Raw genomic sequence first — 18,625 nt, forward strand, 5'->3', positions numbered from 1 at the left:
GACAAAAAGTATACATGTACAAACCAGAGAAAAAAAAAAAAAAGTTAAAAGAAAAATTCTGCATAATACTGTCTTAATTCTGCCTTTGGTAACATCAGAGTTAATTTTGCTACTCAATACAAAAGAATCATAATTAGGAGCAGCTTCAAATTCTTGTAAAATCCCAGGTTATAGGGGTTATGGACACCATAACTGATTCGTACCCAGATCAGTAAGCAAAGGTTTTCAGAAGTTGAATTGCAAGGGAAATATTTTTGCCCTCGGAGAAGTTTTCCCTTGTGTTTAACAGCCTATTTTTGGTAGATATTATATTTTGCTTTATTTTTCCTTGTCTTTTTGATTCTCTGTATTGGAATAAAATAAAACCATTCTGTGCTCTATGTCTTTACATGCAGAACTCCATGGACTGTTCCAGCAGTCTGTCTTTGATCCCATATTTGTATAGTATTGCCAACCATTGCTGTAATAGTTTGATCCTGGCACTTCTATTTTAGCCTTGGCAAACTAAGATTTTATTCCCCTTTTACAATAATTCAATTCAGTTCAATTAATTTGGAACACTGAGGTGTTGGTATATCCAATATGCGCTTTAAACACTTTTATATGTTATGTTTAATATATTCTCAGGGATTATTTAATGCAGTGAAGTTTGTTTTTAATGCAGTGATGTTTGTTTTCAGACTTATGATTGCAATTAGGCAAGTCATACACAGAGGTGGCTGGGATGGATTCTTGCAGATCAACCTGCTAAAAGTAGATCAAAAGCTTCTATCTCATATATGACATTGTGTAACATGATGGCTGTGTTTCAAAAGCGAGTTATCAAAAACTGATTATTCACAGAATCACAGAGCCACAGAATGGCTGAGGTTGGAAGGTACCTCTGAAGATCATCTAGTCCAACCCCCTTCCAGGCAGGATCACCTAGAGCACATTGCACAGGATGGCATCCAGGTGGGTTTTGAATATCTCCAGAAAAGGAGACTCTTACAACCTCTCTGGGTAACTCCAGTGCTCTGTCACCCTCACAGTAAAGAAATGCCCTCTGATATTTAGCCGGAACTTCCTGTGCCCATTGCCTCTTGTCTTCAAATGTGCCTTGTCTCAAATGTGCCCATTGCCTCTTGTCCTGTTGCTGGGCACAACAGAAAAGACTGGCTCCAACCTCTTGACACCCTCCCCTCAGATGTTTATACACATGGACAAGGTCTTCCCTCAGTCTTCTCTTTTCCAGGCTAAACAGGCCCAGTTCTCTCAGCCTTTCCTCCTACAACAGGTGCTCCAGTCCTCTAATCACCTCTGTAGCACTCCTCTGAACTCGCTCCAGTAGCTCCATGTCCCTCTTGTACTGGGGAGCCCAGAAATGGACACAAGACTCCAGGTGTGGCCTCACCAGGGCTGAGTAGAGGGGGATGATCACATCCCTTGACCTGCTGGCAGCACTCTTCCACATGCACCCCAGGATACCATTGGCCTTCGTGGCCACAAGGGCCCATTGCTGGCTCATAGCCTGCTGTCCAACAGGACCCCCATGTCCCTCTCCACAGAGCCTGTACTGGTGCTTGAGGTTATTCCTCTCTAGGTGCAGGACCCTGCACTTGCCTTTATTGAACTTCACGAGGTTCCTCTCAGCCCAGCCCTCCAGCCTGTCAAGTTCCCTCTGTTAGGCAGCACAGCCCTCTGGGCTATCAGCCACTCCTCCCAGATTCGTGTCATCAGCAAACTTGCTGAGGGTGCACTCTGTTCCATCATTATTCATTATTTGAATCATTATCCAAAGAATAAAACAGAAACCAGAGGTGTACAGACACAGAAGAACTGTAAGGAACATTGGGAATAAAACACTATCTGTATTCTGTTATATCTGGAGTAGATTATGTTATAAAAGTTGTTCAAAACTGATTTTTTTTTTTTTTTCCCCACAACTTTTCACATCAAGAACAGCTCATCTGTCCTCCCTGGAAGGATTAATTTCATTTTCAATAGGAACCACTGCAAACTGGAGTTATATATAAGGACTTTTGTCAGAAAAGTAAAGAGTGATTGTAACACCTGTTAAAGCCAGTTTCATCCATTGAGAAAATAGTGCTATGGCATCTGATAGTGTATACATCACAGAAATTTTAAAAAATCCTTGTTTCATAAAGATAACATTAGCATAGCACTTCCTATTCTAATTTCATTTATGATATATATATATAAAGCCAGCATGTATTTATAGATCTTACACAGTGGTATTCCACCCTCCCTCTTGATGTTTAATTGCTAACCAATGCAAGCTTCTCTGCAGCAAAATATCCCAGAGGAAAAAATAAAAAATCTAGGTATTCAGTTATGAACTAAACAAAGGAAATCAGCCTCCAGCTGCTGTGACTGGCTGAATACTGAGAGAAAAGCAGAGTTAATTCAAAACCAAATAATCCAGTGAGGATCCATTCGCAGCTATACTCCCATTCTGCTTGCTTTATGTAAGACTGTAAAAACATTTGTCTGAAGCAACTTTTCTTTCTAAGAGGTACCTTTGTAAGCATGTTTGTGTTGTGAGCACACCTGCCATTAAATAAACAAATATGTACTCAGATCTCCATGGGTCTTAGCTTTCATGATGGCTGTCAAAATATCTAGAGTGAATGACAATTCCACATATCAGTAAATTCTCACTAGTGCAATTCAGATGTAGTAATTTCTCCTCTCTAAGTGCCAAAAGTCTCTATTTGCTAACATGAAAGTAGAAATTATAGGACTGTCCAATGCAAAGTCTAATCCTCCACAATTTCTTATCCATTTCCTAATAACTGTATTACCTCACATTTCCATGTGAGGAAGAACTCACAGATGTTGATTTATAAATGCTGTGGCATTCAGAATGAAAGGTAAAGATATAGCTACTGCCCCAAATTACAATATTTCTACTTTCTGTCAAACCTAATATATTATTTCAGGATCTCAATTAGCATGAGAAATTAAATACAGCCAGGCATTATGATCTTCGTTTTAACTCTCTGGCTTATCCAATATTTGTGTGACTCCTTTCACATGATCTTCCAAAGCATTCTTTATGTTTCTAAAAGAAGAAATATTTCTTGCTTATATTTGAAGTAGGTTAATTATACATATAACTTTAACTTCAATTTTAAACCTGAGAGAACAGAATTATGCATGTGTGTATGTTGGTGGAAATAATAGATATTCATATCATAACAGTAATCCAGAAGGTTTTGTTCCTGTTGTTTTTTATCATAAGTAAAACTTTACTTATCTTCTGCAATGTTGACATTTAAACTTGTATAGCAGTTGTTAAAAAAAAAAAAAAAAAAAGCTTTTCTAAAATTTTTAATATTTATCTTCTTAGTGAAATGTCCATATGTATATATCCTTTTCCCACACCTTCCAAAAAGAGTGGTTGAAGATAGGCTGTCATTGCCTCACACTCTAACATAATATTCTTTCTGAATGTGAGCACAGCTCCATTTTTGATGTGCTATTCTACTGATACACTCACAAACATTTCAATATTTTTTCAGGCTAGATGTTAGGAAAAGGTTCTTCACCAAGAGGATGGGCAGGCACTAGGACAGGCTCCCCATGGAACTGAGCCTGCCAGAATTCAAGAAGTGCTTGGAGAGCACTTTTGGACATGTGATTTGATTTTTGTGTAGTCCTGTGCAGACCCAAGAGCTGGACTTGATGATCTTTGTGGGTCCCTTCCAGCTCAGAATATTCTATGACTCTATCATATTTTCATGTTAACTGCTATATTCATCTTTCCAGCATTGTATCCTAAGTTGTATCATAAGGTAGATATGGTAGTAGTAGCCCCAAACTTCAGATCTTCAGAGTTTTTAGTTCCCCTATGCTACAGTCCTAAACTGAAGAACTGTACTCACTTTGCTGGAAAAGGGAATAAGAAATACGTAATTTAAGTAAATTGCCCCAGAAGATATTAAAGATCACATGCCAAGCAAGAGCAAGAAGTCAGTTCTCACTAATCCAAGCTTATCAGCAAGATCACAGGACTGCTCCTGAAGATGCAAGTAAATCATGTATGAAGCTTATTGTTCCTAGAGACTGTCTAAATGGGTTCACTTACAAGATGACTTTACCATCAGGGTTCTGTTTAACAGGCAGTTCCACATCCCTTCAATATCTATGTCTACATTATTGCATGCTGATCATATTACATTACATTTAACCACATTGTGCTTTCAGAGATCAGAAACCATCTCCAGTGTTTCCGCAGACACCAGTCCTCAGCCAGTGAGACACAAATAAAGGGAAGGAAGGAAACTATCTGGGACAAGGGACACTGCTTGTCTCCTTCAGGCTTTTTGTTAGGCTGACATTGTTATGAAAAGGCAAAAGCAGATACCCTTAAAAACAGACTTCTACCATTGTTCTGTGCTTCACTGCCTTTCCCTTGTGGTATCATTACCAGCTTTGCTTAGCACTTGGGTGAAAGCAGTACTGCCAGGGGTCTGAGACTGAGAGATGGGACAGTGACAGGAAAATATCAACAGGAGAAATAAGAGCATGAGAAAGAAAGATTGTTTGATACTCTCTAAACCAACCTTCCTTCCTTCCTTCCTTCCTTCCTTCCTTCCTTCCTTCCTTCCTTCCTTCCTTCCTTCCTTCCTTCCTTCCTTCCTTCCTTCCTTCCTTCCTTCCTTCCTTCCTCCCTTCCTTCCTCCCTCCCTCCCTCCCTCCCTTCCTCCCTCCCTCCCTCCTTTCCTCCCTCCCCCTTTCCCTCCCTCTCTCCCTTTCTTCCTTCCTTGTTTCCTTCCTTGTTTCCTTCCTTCCTTGTTTCCCCTTCCTTTCCTGCCTCCCTGCCTCCCTCCCTCCTTCCACCCTGCCTCCCTCTCTCCCTGCCTCCCTCCCTCCCTCCACCCTGCCTCCCTCTCTCCCTGCCTCCCTTCTTCCCTCCCTAAGATATTCTGAAAATATCTTACTTTCAGTTATCGTGCTGCACATTGAGCACATGATGGTTGTGACCTCTCTGTGAATGAAGACAAAGAATTAAGCATTTCTCTTGGAAAGAAAGAAAGAAAGAAAGAAAGAAAGAAAGAAAGAAAGAAAGAAAGAAAGAAAGAAAGAAAGAAAGAAAGAAAGAAAGAAAGAAAGAAAGAAAGAAAGAAAGAAAGAAAGAAAGAAAGAAAATAAAAAAAAAAGTGCTCATAACATAAACGACAGTTTTACACCTTGACCTGACTTATCCAAGTCACAAAACTTGTAAGTGATGTCCCAAACCCAATTGTTGATACAGAAAAAACACTAAATGAAGTCAAGTATTTTCTTATTCTTTATTTTTCCTCTACTTCTTTTGTTGTATTCCATGTCTATCACTATGTTATCCTACATATATGCATATACCTCAGTGATTTTTTTTCACCCATCCTACGTACAGATACACTTAAACAGATATACAGATATTCATCAACTTTAAGATCTGTAGATTAATGGAACAGGTGAAAAAGCAAGACACACTTTGCCCTATTGTCTGAGAAAGAAGATGTCAACTTTTCCAAAACAACCTTTTCTGGTCTGTGTAGGTCTGCAAATTTAAAGGGCTAAAGGCCCATAAGTGCAAGCTGGGAAAATGAAGTTTGGCCCTATGCCAGGGGGAGATAAGAGAGACCATGAAATGTTAGACAAGAAAGAAATAAATATTAGCTAGGAGTAGGTCACTCTTCTTTCGTAGAGAAATGACTGTTATTAATTTTCTACAGCTTACACTTTCTTCCCTCTCTGCAGAGTATTTATCTCTCCAGGTTACTGTTGTATGATAGTAAATTCTTAAGGCTTGTTTTGTATTAGGTCACCCAGTGCAAGCTAGCTTTATGGGATATCCAAATAATTCAACAGCTCACTGAAAAAAAAACAAAAAACAAAAAAAAAAAAACCAGAAGTGTAGCATCTATCTATATACAATAGGCCCTCAAGGCTAACCTAGGAAAACTTGAGCCCATATTATTATTTTTTTTTTTCAGTTCATTTCTAAAACATGGATTTGCTGAGGTGTGAGTGGTGGAAGGTATAACTTTTTAAATAGTGACACTCTCAGCAGTTATGCAGACTTCTGTAAATAGAGTTTGTCTCAGAGGACTGAAGTATTTGAACAGTATTCTCCATTTAAATGGCACAAGAGACTTTTCTATTAATTTGTTGTGCTTAGGCTCATTCAGTACATGCTCACACCTTTCATAAGAAACCAAGCAGCCAGATTAGCATCAACCATCTATCTGATGATGATCCCTGGTGACAGTGTTAACTTAGAAATAAAAAAAAAATATCAAAGCAGTATCCCCTTTCGGCCTTCTCCTCATCCTCTGTTACCTAGAGTTAGGAAGTTTAAGAAGCCAATCAAGACTGAATTTAAACTGACTATCAAAATACTATTAGAGCTTCTAGCCAACAAGATTTTTTTTTTTTCCTTCAATGCTTTAGGGATTCAAACTCCCCTTGAATGCATTCCTGAACTGATCCCCACGATACTTTGGGTAGTGAGTGGGATACAACTTGGTCTGAACAACTCATGTGAAAATTACCTTGAAAATACCATATGGATTACTCTGTTCAGCAAATACAAATGTTTATGATACTAGCATTCTCAACATCTGAAAGAGGGCACGAATTTAATTTCTGGGCAATACCTCTGATGTAAATTCTTGAGTGTTGGATTTATCCCTGGTAATCTGACTCAGCAACAAGAAGTGGAAAATACATGTAGACAGACAAGTTTATTTTGGCTACACTTCTGAGGAGGTGCTATTTATTCCACCATGTGCTGTGGCAGTTAATTTTTTTTTATTATTATTACTTTTTATTTTTTTATTGGAATATAAAGGTTTTAATAAACCTCTGCAGAAGAAAAAAAAAAAGTGGAAAAGAATGAAGGTTGGAAAGGTAGGGTTGTGGTGATAAGTATGGGCAAGAGATATCATAAATCCAATAGGTCTCAAGACTAAGTTAATGGCTGGTCACAATTTTTAATTGCAATGGTAATGCTGAATACATGCTGTGGGAAATGAGGTAAAGTACTAGAAATGGAAATCGTTGTAACTGAGGTTGCCACTGAATTTAAAAAAGTAGATAAAGTTGTTTTGGGGATGTCTGAAAAAAAAAAAAAGGCACTTCAAGTCATGGATCTGGTGTTTAGGATTTGGGATTTCCTTTATTGGAAACTATAAAGACAAAGGTGGAGGAATAGAGTTGTGGATGGCAGGAGAGAAATATTTTACTGGGGATAAGTGAATACCTCTTAAAATTGCAGAAAGGTAACTTGGACTGATTCTTAGAACTGGAAGCTCTAAAGAAACAGACAAAAAAATAAATTGTAATGTAATAATGAACAGGTATACAGAAAACAGATTATGCTAGACTAAAGTGACATCTTTCTTTCATAAGATAATTAGGTTTTGAACCAGGGGGATCTTAGAAGATCTAATCAGTCTGGATCATTACAACTCCCATTTTAATAAAGCAAACAATATTTCCATATGGAGAATTGCTAGTAAAAAATGAGCTAAGCATAAAAAGCTTTAAGTGAGTAAAAATCTACTAACAGAAAGAAAAGAAATGGATAATGCAAATGGGAAGTCTTGAGCTAGACATTAGGAGTGAAAGCATTAAATAATCATTTTCAAAATTCAGTTCATTTGATATTATAATTAATGAAATTCACTCAAAAAAATAGGAGAGTCCTAATGAGTTGTGTTGATGATTTGGAAATGGCAGGTATTGCTAATATGGACTAGTAAAAGGAAGTTACTTAGAGACAGTTATTTGATGTTAATATTTATATAATGTAAACAGAATAGCATGCAGTATTATAAAGTACAAATTACTTTAATTATTAGGGACTAATAAATGCAATTAAATGAAACAAATAAAGCCCTTGTAATAATCTTAGGGTTTATCAATGGTGTGCCAATGGAAAGGAAGTGTATCTGAGTGTATTCATCAATCACAGCATAATTTGTGTGCTACCATTGTAATGTGGCAGTGAAAAAAGCTAATGAAAGACTGGGATGTGTCAGGGGAGACGTTTCCAGTGGAGGGGGGGAGAATATTAATGCCACTGTAGCAGGCTTGGATGAGACCTCATCTGGAATATTGTGTTCAATTCCTCATTCATAGTCAGAAGAGATGAATTTGAAAAAGTGCAAAAGACAGGCTCTGATGATTCTTAGGGGAAGGAAGAGTCTATTTCATGAAAGGACACTGAAAGAGCTTAGACTTTTAGCAGAACAAAAGCAGAGAAGGGATAAGATGTTGTCTTTAAATGCATCAGGATGGTAAAGCCAGAGACAGGAAGGAACTATTTAAGTGTAAGAATAGTGTTGGCTCAGGAACAAGTGGGAACAAACTGTCCAGGAATAAATTTAGGCTGGAAAGGAAATGAGAGTAAAATACTGTTTTTTTTTTTTTGTTTGTTTGTTTTGTTTTGTTTTTTGTTTTTTGTTTGTTTTTTTGTATAACATTATCTTATATTCTAGCTTATTGTATGATATGGTTACCTGCTCTAAGGATGTCATAGGAATTCTGTCTGTTCCAGTTCCCTGTTCATCTGTTACTTTCTATGAATGCGTGAATGCCTGCATGTATAAATATTTAATTTGTAGTAAAACTGTAGCTCGCTTGGGATTATTTAAACACAGATGCAAAAGGCCACCTCTATGTATTTATACAATTGGTTGAAGTCCAGGGTTTTGAAGAATAAATATACCTACCTCCCTGAAAAAAATAAATTAAATTGTACTTTAGGAAAAATATTTCAATACATCATACTTTTAATATTTAGATAAAATTGTGGGTGGAGCTGTTCACACTCTGTTCCCATGCTCAAACTAATTTTTCTGGTTTGGCCAAAACACATAAAAAGAGATTAAAGTTGATGGAAATTATGCAATACACTGATAAAAAGCAAGGCTAGTACCATAATCTGATTTTGTTCTACAAAGGAAAGAAAAAGATTCAGTCTTTGATTTTCTGTTCCTTGTTTTTATTGTTATTGTATTTTTCCTTCTCCATAGGAGAAACTTTTCATGAGGAAATGGATTTAAGGGGAAGATGGCAGAGAATTCTTTTATTCCAGCCTTGAAATGAGGCAGCCTGCATAGAAGATAGTGTGGGAATGCAGGTGGTACATTTGGGGGAGAAATGGTCAAGAGAATTGTGTAATGGTATGGAACCATGGTATGGCATTGAAACAGGGAGCTGGTGAGTTATAGGAATTTAAATGACAAGAGGGAAAACTTAGCAGTTATAGCAGAAAACTAACTGATGGAGGAAAAACATGTGGAGAGCCTTCAGAGGATCAGAAGGTGGTGGTGTATGTGCTATATGGAAAGGACTGAGGTGGGCGTGAAGTGTTGAGGGAAGTCATTCATGCTTCCAGTGAAAATGGAGTGGAGAAGTTCACAGGAATAGGTGTCCAGGGATGGGGTCAGCTCATGGTGTTCTGCTACATCACAGGAATTAGAATTTTGAGAAAATGTTCCAGAAAGGATGGCTGAATTTGCCGTCTCCTTTAAGATAGGAATCTTCTGTGATGCTATAGCTGCTTACAGATTGTACTGTACTCTGAACATGCATGTTACATAGAGCATCCCCTTGAGGGTTTAGCATCAAACAGTTGTACAGTCTACCACCTGGTGAGCTGACCTGCTTTTCCTGACAGCTGCCACTCAGACACAGCAGAAACACAGATCAGTGTTTGCATTCTTCTTCCTCTGCCCTTGAATTTCCTTCTAGTCTCCTACTATTTGTTCACATCTGCTTTCCTTACTGCTTTGTTCTAGTCATCTTTGAGAAACATTGTATTAATTTGTTCTTTCAAAATGATCATACCTCAGCTTACAGTGCATTTTTAACAGGAACAGTTTACTTCACTATTAGTTTTCAATGTCATTAGCTTTTACCATTTACAGTGAAACACTTAAGTCTTTGTGTCCATAAAATACAGCTGAAATTTACCTTCTCTGAGATAGTGCAATTTTTCTGGGTATCTTGTTTCTATGTTGTTTATGATTGCTCTCTGGCTGCTAGAATTACTATCAGTAGTGGTTGGAAAAGCAATAATTATGGTTCTTACAAGAAAAGAGTTAGGATAGATCATGATGTCTTATTCTTTCCAAGTGAAATTCAGGCCTACTCACCATTTGCTAAAAAATTATTGCACAGATATGAATAGACACTTTCTCTATACCTGTTATGACAACCAGACATAAACATCTCAAAGAGCTCCACAATCAAGCCTTGTTTTTACATTTTATGTTCACTAGATTTGAAAATCTGTATCAGTGAGAAGAAGGGATGGGAAGTGGCTAGACACTTCAGTATGAATTCAGCCAGGATTTTCACCATGTGCCAGCCTGCTCATGGTTCATATTAACATCATCATTTTGTACTTGTAGTTTTATTGCGGGTCCTAAATATAATTCTGCCAGTATGGCCCAAGTCATATTTTGCAAGTTCGTTTAAGAATCACATACTAATATATGTATATATGTATATATGTATATATGTATATATATATATATTTGGTTTAGCTGTATCTTGTTTGCTTTTAATATATCTAACTGGTTGCCTTATCAAAACTGTTGGTCTTGTATGCTTTTCTTCCTCAGAAAAGTCATGACTGGAAATGAAAATAAACTTCATACTACAACTTGAACTTGAACCAGTGTGGTAGTCTTCTTGTATAGGTCTGCCAATAATTTATATTAGCAGTAGGAAAGCTGTGACCTTCAATGAGATGGCAATTGAGAAATTTCTAAGGAGTGCCCTTTCGTTACTGAATTAACTAAATATTTCACTGCTGCTGAACTACAACACTGATCTACTTTAAGTAAATGGGACTATATGTATATGTATATGTATATGTATATGCATATGTATGTGTAAAATGGGACTATAAGTATCTACTATAAGTACTGTAAGGACAAAGTACATAGTAGCAGGTACCAGTTTTCAAATGATTTTGAAACTAAAGGTAGCTTATTTATGGAATTGCAAGTCTTCCTCTACTTTCTTTCCTCATAAACAAAGAGATTATTCAGGTGTGTGTGGCAGAGAGATTGTGATGGTTCTCTGATATTGGTTTAAATTGAATCACTGAATGGAGAGGCTATAACCTGTGTTATACATGAAATCTGTCTAGGTGATCTGCTCCTCTCTGTGGCAGCCAATGTCCAATGGAAGTAAGAAAAATTCCCCATTTCTCATTGCTTCAACAGATTCTTCAAATCAAGTTGTTGAATTTTCTGTCATCCAATGTTCTCTCATCCAAGTTTTTTCTTAGCCTTATTTCAGTTTTAAATGCAAAGGCATTAACAGAGCAGGGGAAATTGTCATGGCAGTAGCTGAATGCAATATGAAAATAACTTGAGAGATTGTGCTGAAGCAATGTATTTATAGACCAGATATTTGGCTCTTCTCACAGAGGCTTTTATTTATTCTCTGCTATGTTCTAACCATTATAATATATATAAAAAAAAATACAATAATTATGAATCTGGATAAGTTTGTACTTGACTAATTTAACCACAGAAACTCTCCTTGATTTTCTGTTCTTTTCTTATTTAATTCTTACAAAGAGTAATTAATATACATTTGTACAATACATTAGGGACCCATTACCTTGACAAAATTCATCATTTTTAAATTAACATGAAAGTAGAATTCCACATGGGAAACCTAATATATTGTTAATGTCACTGAAAGTTGTAAAGCACTCAGAAAAACAAACAAAAAAAAATCACATGAAACATCATGCTGATTCAAGAAGTTTTATTTTCCCTTCTTGTTTATGAGTCAGAGCCCCTATTGCTGTTTGCTTTAAGTGTGTTCCTGGGCTTTGTCACAAAGCTGCCCAAACAAGTTATAGGACAATGCTTGCTGAAAGAGTCTTTTTTGCCCTGATTTATTAGAAAACCTGCTTTGTGTAGAGAAACAGGGAACTGCGTTCCCCTTTGAACGGCAAACCTGACCATTTTGTTGGTTTTGTCAGTAGAGAAAAACAAATAAACTTCTACACATCCAATCTTTACTACAGCACTTAAATCAAACTCCCTAGTGCCCAAGGTGGGATTCATTTCAGCTACTTCTCAATTTCTACACTTTGGATGCTTGGAATGTATCCAAACTAGACAACCTTTGCTTCTGTATGGTGCTGAAGAGAAATAAGCACTTTAAGTACAGTTCATGTGACCTAATTTAGAGATCTAGTATTTTGTTTACTTTTGGCTGGGATGAATCAAAATGTACATTTCATTGGATGATTGGAGAGACTATTCCCTAAACAGACTCAATTTACTTTAGGCAATTACTTAGGCCTAAGTGTTTGCTCTGCAACTGACTATTTAGAACAATTTTTTAGGAGGAAAAAAAAAAAAAGGCAAGAACTGGGGGGAGAGGAAAGTATTAGTATTGGGTGTTTACACACATATAATCAGGAATATTAATTGCCCAAGGAAACTGTGGATGCCCCATCCCTGGAAGTGTTCATGGATGGGTTTTGAGCAACCTGATCTAGTAGAAGGGGAATAGTAATTAGATGATCTTTAATGTCCGTTCCAACCCAAGCCATTCTATGATTCTATGAATGTACATCAGGTGTGTAAGGTATGTATTTGACAGTCAGGTGTCATCAGGTACTTAACTGATGTTAGCAACATCCAAGGTTTCAAAACCACACTCTGATACCTCAGTACCTGCTTCTGCTCCTACCAGTCACACTGATTTTTCAATTGTTGCAGAGCAGTGCTAACACTGAACCAAGGACTTTTCAGCTTCTCACACTGCCCTTCCAGTGGACAGGCTGGGGGTGCAGCAGAAGCTGGGAGGGGGACAGAACCAGGACAGCTGACCCCAACTGGTCAAATGTATGTTGCACATACCACATGGCATCATGCTGAACAATTAATATGGGGTGGCTGGCTTGGGTAGGGGGACCACTGCTCGGGGATATGCTGGGCGTTGGCCAGCAGGTGGTGAGCAACTGCATTGCGTATCACTTGTTTTGTACACTTTATTAATAACAGTACCATTATCATCATGATTATTATTTACCATTCTTTTCTGCCCAATAATCTCTCTTTATCTCAACCCACAAGCTTTCTTTTTTTTTTTTCCAATTCTCTCTCCCATTCCTTGGGAGGGGAAGGGGGTAAACTGCTGTGTAGTGCTTAGCTGCTGTCAAGGTTAAACCACATTACCACCCTCTTCCCCCCCGCCCCCAAACCACAATACCACTTCTACCTCCCCTCCCCCTCCTTTTTTATTTATTTATTTTTAATTTTATTTTTATTTTTATTTTCTACTGGATTAGGGAATGGAAGTTGCTTGCTGACACACAGGATGAGCTGAGGACTCAGAAGAGTGGCCTTTCAGAGGTAACAAGCTATTAGGCTGATTCAATCTGTCTTGTCTGCGCCCTGCATCAGACCAAGCACCACATGGTAAAACACACTTCTGCACCAAGAAAAAGCTAAATTGAACCTTTTCTGTGGCATATCTTTGCCTTAGTCCATCTTTGCTCCTGTGATGCTAGCAAAGAGCTCTACATGATCTATGGCTGAGACTCTGACTTCTGTTTCCACAATCCAATTGTGATGCTGCAGAGCAAAGAATAACTCTCACAGGCTTTCAACCCTGGCAAATATTTACAGCATGGGTTGGTATTTCTGCTGCTTTTAGCTCTTTATGCCTGTTATACTTGGGCCAAAATTTTGAAATCCAGAACAAATGTTAGGATTCCAAATGGGCATGAGTCTGTCTCTCAGAGAAGTAGAGTGCCCATTATATATATATGAAGGTATTAGTAGATACATGCAGTTATATTTTCTCCAGCCAGACTGGGCTGGGAGAAGGTCAGAAAGGAATACGAAGGGTGAGGCAAGCATGACTGCATTTCATTAATGTGCAGGTGAGCTTGAAGTCAAAGAAACCTGAAGGAGGACACCAATGCTGAAAAATTGATCTCGGGCTTATCAAAGTCACTTATTAAAAAGGAGATGACAAAACTGAAAGCATTTTCATAAATGCTCTAAATGCTTAATAAAATCTACAGCAGTAGTTTAAGTGATGAAAGAAGTACATAAAAGAGTAAGGAATACTTTGTGCTTGAAAAGAGGCTTGATGAACCCAGCTATAGTGAGTGGATATGGGAACATATTCCTCATGCATACAGCACTCACATATGTGAGTGACCATGAGACTGAGGGTCACAAAGACTAAGGAAGTATTTGAATTTGATGAGTAAACCTACATTCTGGAATTCTTACTGAACACAAATTTTATTTGGTGAATACCCTGATGAAACTAGTTTTCTGGTAGACGGCAGTGACAGTTAATGACTGGCTCTAATCTCATGGATGTATTTACTCAGAAGTGTATTACCAAGATTTAACATTTTAAGAACTGTGTCAACTCAGAAAAAAACTCTCACAGAGCTGTGAGATGGCCAAAAAAGCAATTCAGAGAATGAAAACTCTGCTAAATGGACAATCATGGTCAATATACAATATTGTGGCAGTTTAGAAATGTATAATTATATGGATGGTCTTTCCCAGAATAGATGATTTATTTTTGCAAGTAAATTTGAACATATAGTTGATGTTTGACCTTACTGAAAAGAACAGCAGAATATTTATAGCTGGTGTTTCAGTGATAGTTACCTAAAGGAAGGCTTCTACACTTGAAAGTGAATGTGCTACTTACTGCCAAACATAATTGTAGTGTCACAAGGTGTGCAACACTAATGAATGTTACAATATGTGCAGCCAGAACGTTCAAAAGTCAAGGTTATAGGAAACACATCTAAGCAATCATACCCTTAAAACATTTATAACCCAGTCATACAGTTGCTTTCTACAATTTCTGGCAAATCAAGGCATTTTCCCCGGGTGCTGAAAGAGCTGGCGGACGTCATCGCGGAACCTCTCTCAATTATTTTTCAACGATCCTGGGAATTTGGAGAGGTCCCGGTAGACTGGAAGCTGGCAAATGTTGTGCCGATTTTCAAGAAGGGTCAGAAAGAAGACCCTAGCAATTACAGGCCTGTCAGTCTCACGTCAGTGCCTGGTAAAATCATGGAGAAGTTGGTTCTTGAACTTATTGAGGCGCACCTGGGGGACAAAGCAGTCATTGGTCCCAGCCAGCATGGGTTTGTGAAGGGTAGGTCCTGCCTAACTAACCTGATTTCCTTTTATGATAAGATCACCCGTATGGTGGACCAAGGGAAACCAGCTGATGTGAGTTTCTTGGGCTTCAGCAAGGCTTTTGACATGGTTTCCCATAGGATCCTACTGGACAAAATGTCCACCATACAGCTAAATAAAAACATCATACGATGGGTGAGCAATTGGCTAATGGGCAGGGCCCAAAGGGTTATGGTAAATGGGGCTGCGTCAGGCTGACGGGCGGTCACCAGTGGAGTCTCTCAAGGCTCCATTTTAGGGCCGGTACTTTTCAATATTTTTATAAACGATCTGGATGTAGGAATAGAGGGTATTTTGAGCAAGTTTGCTGATGACACCAAACTTGGAGGAGTTGTGGACTTGAATGAGGGTGGAAAGGCCTTGCAGAGGGATCTGGATAGGTTGGAGAGCTGGGCAATCACCAACTGCATGAAGTTCAATAAGAGCAAGTGCCGGGTCCTGCACCTGGGACGGGGAAACCCTGGCTGCACGTACAGACTGGGCGATGAGACACTGGAGAGCAGCCTAGAAGAGAGGGATCTGGGGGTCGTGGTAGACAGCAAATTGAATATGAGCCAGCAGTGTGCCCTGGCAGCCAGGAGGGCCAATCGTGTCCTGGGGTGCATCAAGCACGGCATCGCTAGTAGGTCAAGGGAGGTGATTGTCCCGCTCTACTCTGCGCTGGTGCGGCCTCACCTCGAGTACTGTGTGCAGTTCTGGGCACCACAGTATAAAAAGGACAAGAAATTGTTGGAGAGTGTCCAGAGGAGGGCTACGAAGATGGTGAAAGGCCTGGAGGGGAAGACGTACGAGGAACGGCTGAGGTCACTGGGCCTGTTCAGCCTGGAGAAGAGGAGGCTGAGGGGAGACCTCATCACAGTCTACAACTTCCTCGTAAGGGGGTGTCGAAAGGCAGGAGACCTTTTCTCCATTAACACTAGTGACAGGACCCGCGGGAACGGGGTTAAGCTGAGGCAGAGGAAATTTAGGCTTGACATCAGGAGGGGGTTCTTCACAGAGAGGGTGGTTGCACACTGGAACAGGCTCCCCAGGGAAGTGGTCACTGCACCGAGCCTGTCTGAATTTAAGAAGAGATTGGACTGTGCACTTAGTCACATGGTCTGAACTTTTGGGTAGACCTGTGCGGTGTCAAGAGTTGGACTTGATGATCCTCAAGGGTCCCTTCCAACTCAGGATATTCTATGATTCTATGATTCTATGATTTTACCTTAGGGAGTATTCTTCCCTCCCTCCCTCCCTCCCTCCCTCCCTCCCTCCCTCCCTCCCTCCCTCCCTCCCTCCCTCCCTCCCTCCCTCCCTCCCTCCCTCCCTCCCTCCCTCCCTCCCTCCCTCCCTCCCTCCCTTCCTTCCTTCCTTCCTTCCTTCCTTCCTTCCTTCCTTCCTTCCTTCCTTCCTTCCTTCCTTTGTCCCATTATACCTAAATGACTTAATTTTTCTTCTAGATTAGCAGGGATAGGGAGGTGATTCTCCCCCTCAACTCTACTCTTGTGAGACCCCACTTTTGTCAGGCATATAATGATAGGACAAGGAGTAATAGTTTTTAACTACAAGAGGGGAGATTTATCTTAGATATAAGAATGAAGTTCTTCACTGTGATGGTGGTGTGGTACTGGAACAGGTTGCCCAGAGAAGTTGTGGATGCCCCATCCCTGGAGGTGTTCAAGGCCAGGTTGGATGGGGCTTTGAGCAACCTGGTCTGGTGGGAGGTGTCCTGATCCATGAAGGGAGGGTTTAGAACTGATGGATCTTCAAGGTCCCTTCCAACCCAAGTAATCCTATGATTAAAATATAATGATGATAATAATCTTAGTTTTAGCAATAAATTTGATTCATAAGATCATACTTAACACAATACAGTTTGGACAGAGACATTAAAAGGATGTCTGAGTGCATCTACTTAGAAGATGTCAGTATGCCGGAAAAATATTTGAGCAGTGCTTTTCTGGGTGAAGAAAGAAAAAAGAAAAAAAAAAGAATAAGAAAAGGAAAAAAATATTTTCCTGGGAGGAGAAAAACATAGTAACAAAAATAACTTAGCAAGCACATGTTTGCAAAGTACGTGTTCAATTCACAACATAGAATCAAAAACAGTTAGAGGTTTATTTAGGCAGTGGGTGTGATGGGAACGCACAACACCTGGTTCTCAGCCCTCCTTTCCCTGTGAACATTTTCCTGGCTGGAGCAGGATCAATGTCATCGTATATCTCAACAACAGTGCTTCAATATCCCTGGAAAAGCAGTGGCACAAGTGTTTAAGGAACTACAAAGTGAAGTTCTTTTAGTAATATTGTCTATCACACTGTGATTAAAACAGTAGTAATAAGAGTAATAAGCAGTAATTGTTTGTATCAAATAATTTGAAATTATGTGATTGCATTAAGAAAAAAAAAAAAAGCACACCAATAGCTTTTTCATTGCCTCCCTCCAGATTGTACAGCTGACTGATAAAAAATAGGACGTGTCTATTTTAGAAGACATGATTATGGAGATCTTAAAACTGCTTGTAGGCTTTCACTTATGCATTCCATAAAGTAAAAAAGAATGCTATGCACTCAGTATTAACTATAAAAACAATTTGTACTCCAACCAGGAAAGCTGTCTGCTGCCTCTGTGTGCGACCATGAATCCAAAGGTTGTTAGATCCTAGAATTAGAGGAAAAAAAATCTTCCAGGGAGTGAATTGCTTATGTAGGCAGAAATAGTGGGATTTACTTGATTCCATGAAGTGATTTGTTTATTTTCTGGATTTATTTCATAAAAACTACTTATATAGTTTATCTGAAGTGACTGCAGAGGAAAGTGTGGGGAGCAGAGTTACCTTTTTGTTACAGAGCTGAGATGGGGTGGTGCTGGAAGATAAACGCAGGCATGACTGATTTACTGAGCTGACTGATGGGTCCAGAAGCTGGGCAAAGGCTGAGGTCTAGCACTTTAAGTGTTTTTTTTTTTTTTTTTTTTTTTTTTCAACAATTGCACAAGGAGAGGGAAAAGTAGAACCTATTGAACTCCTGAGAGAGAATGAATGATTTAGTGAGTGGGTAACATGGGCTAAGGGGGAAGAATTTATTTTTCAGCACTGGAATATATTTTTCTGGAATTGATTTGTAAACATAGAGCAAAACATCTACTCACCCTTAAAGGACAGTCCTGTAGTTAAATATCCGTATTACCATTTCGGGCTGATACTGTTTTCAACAGGAATTATTTTAAAAAGTTTGCTTTGATGTCAGACTGCATTGCTTTGGTGGAAGGAACTAAAAAATGAAAGTGCCCTATTCTGGTTTCTTCTTTGAACCAATAAATGCATTCTGTTAGGATACTTGCTTCAGTTGTAGAATCTGTGGAAGACTTGTCACATCATGTTAAACTTTTTGCAGGAATGGAAAACTATTTAAGGTGTTAACAAC

The sequence above is a fragment of the Aythya fuligula genome, chromosome 1, assembly GCF_009819795.1.
Source record: "Aythya fuligula isolate bAytFul2 chromosome 1, bAytFul2.pri, whole genome shotgun sequence".
Classification (NCBI taxonomy): Eukaryota; Metazoa; Chordata; class Aves; order Anseriformes; family Anatidae; genus Aythya; species Aythya fuligula.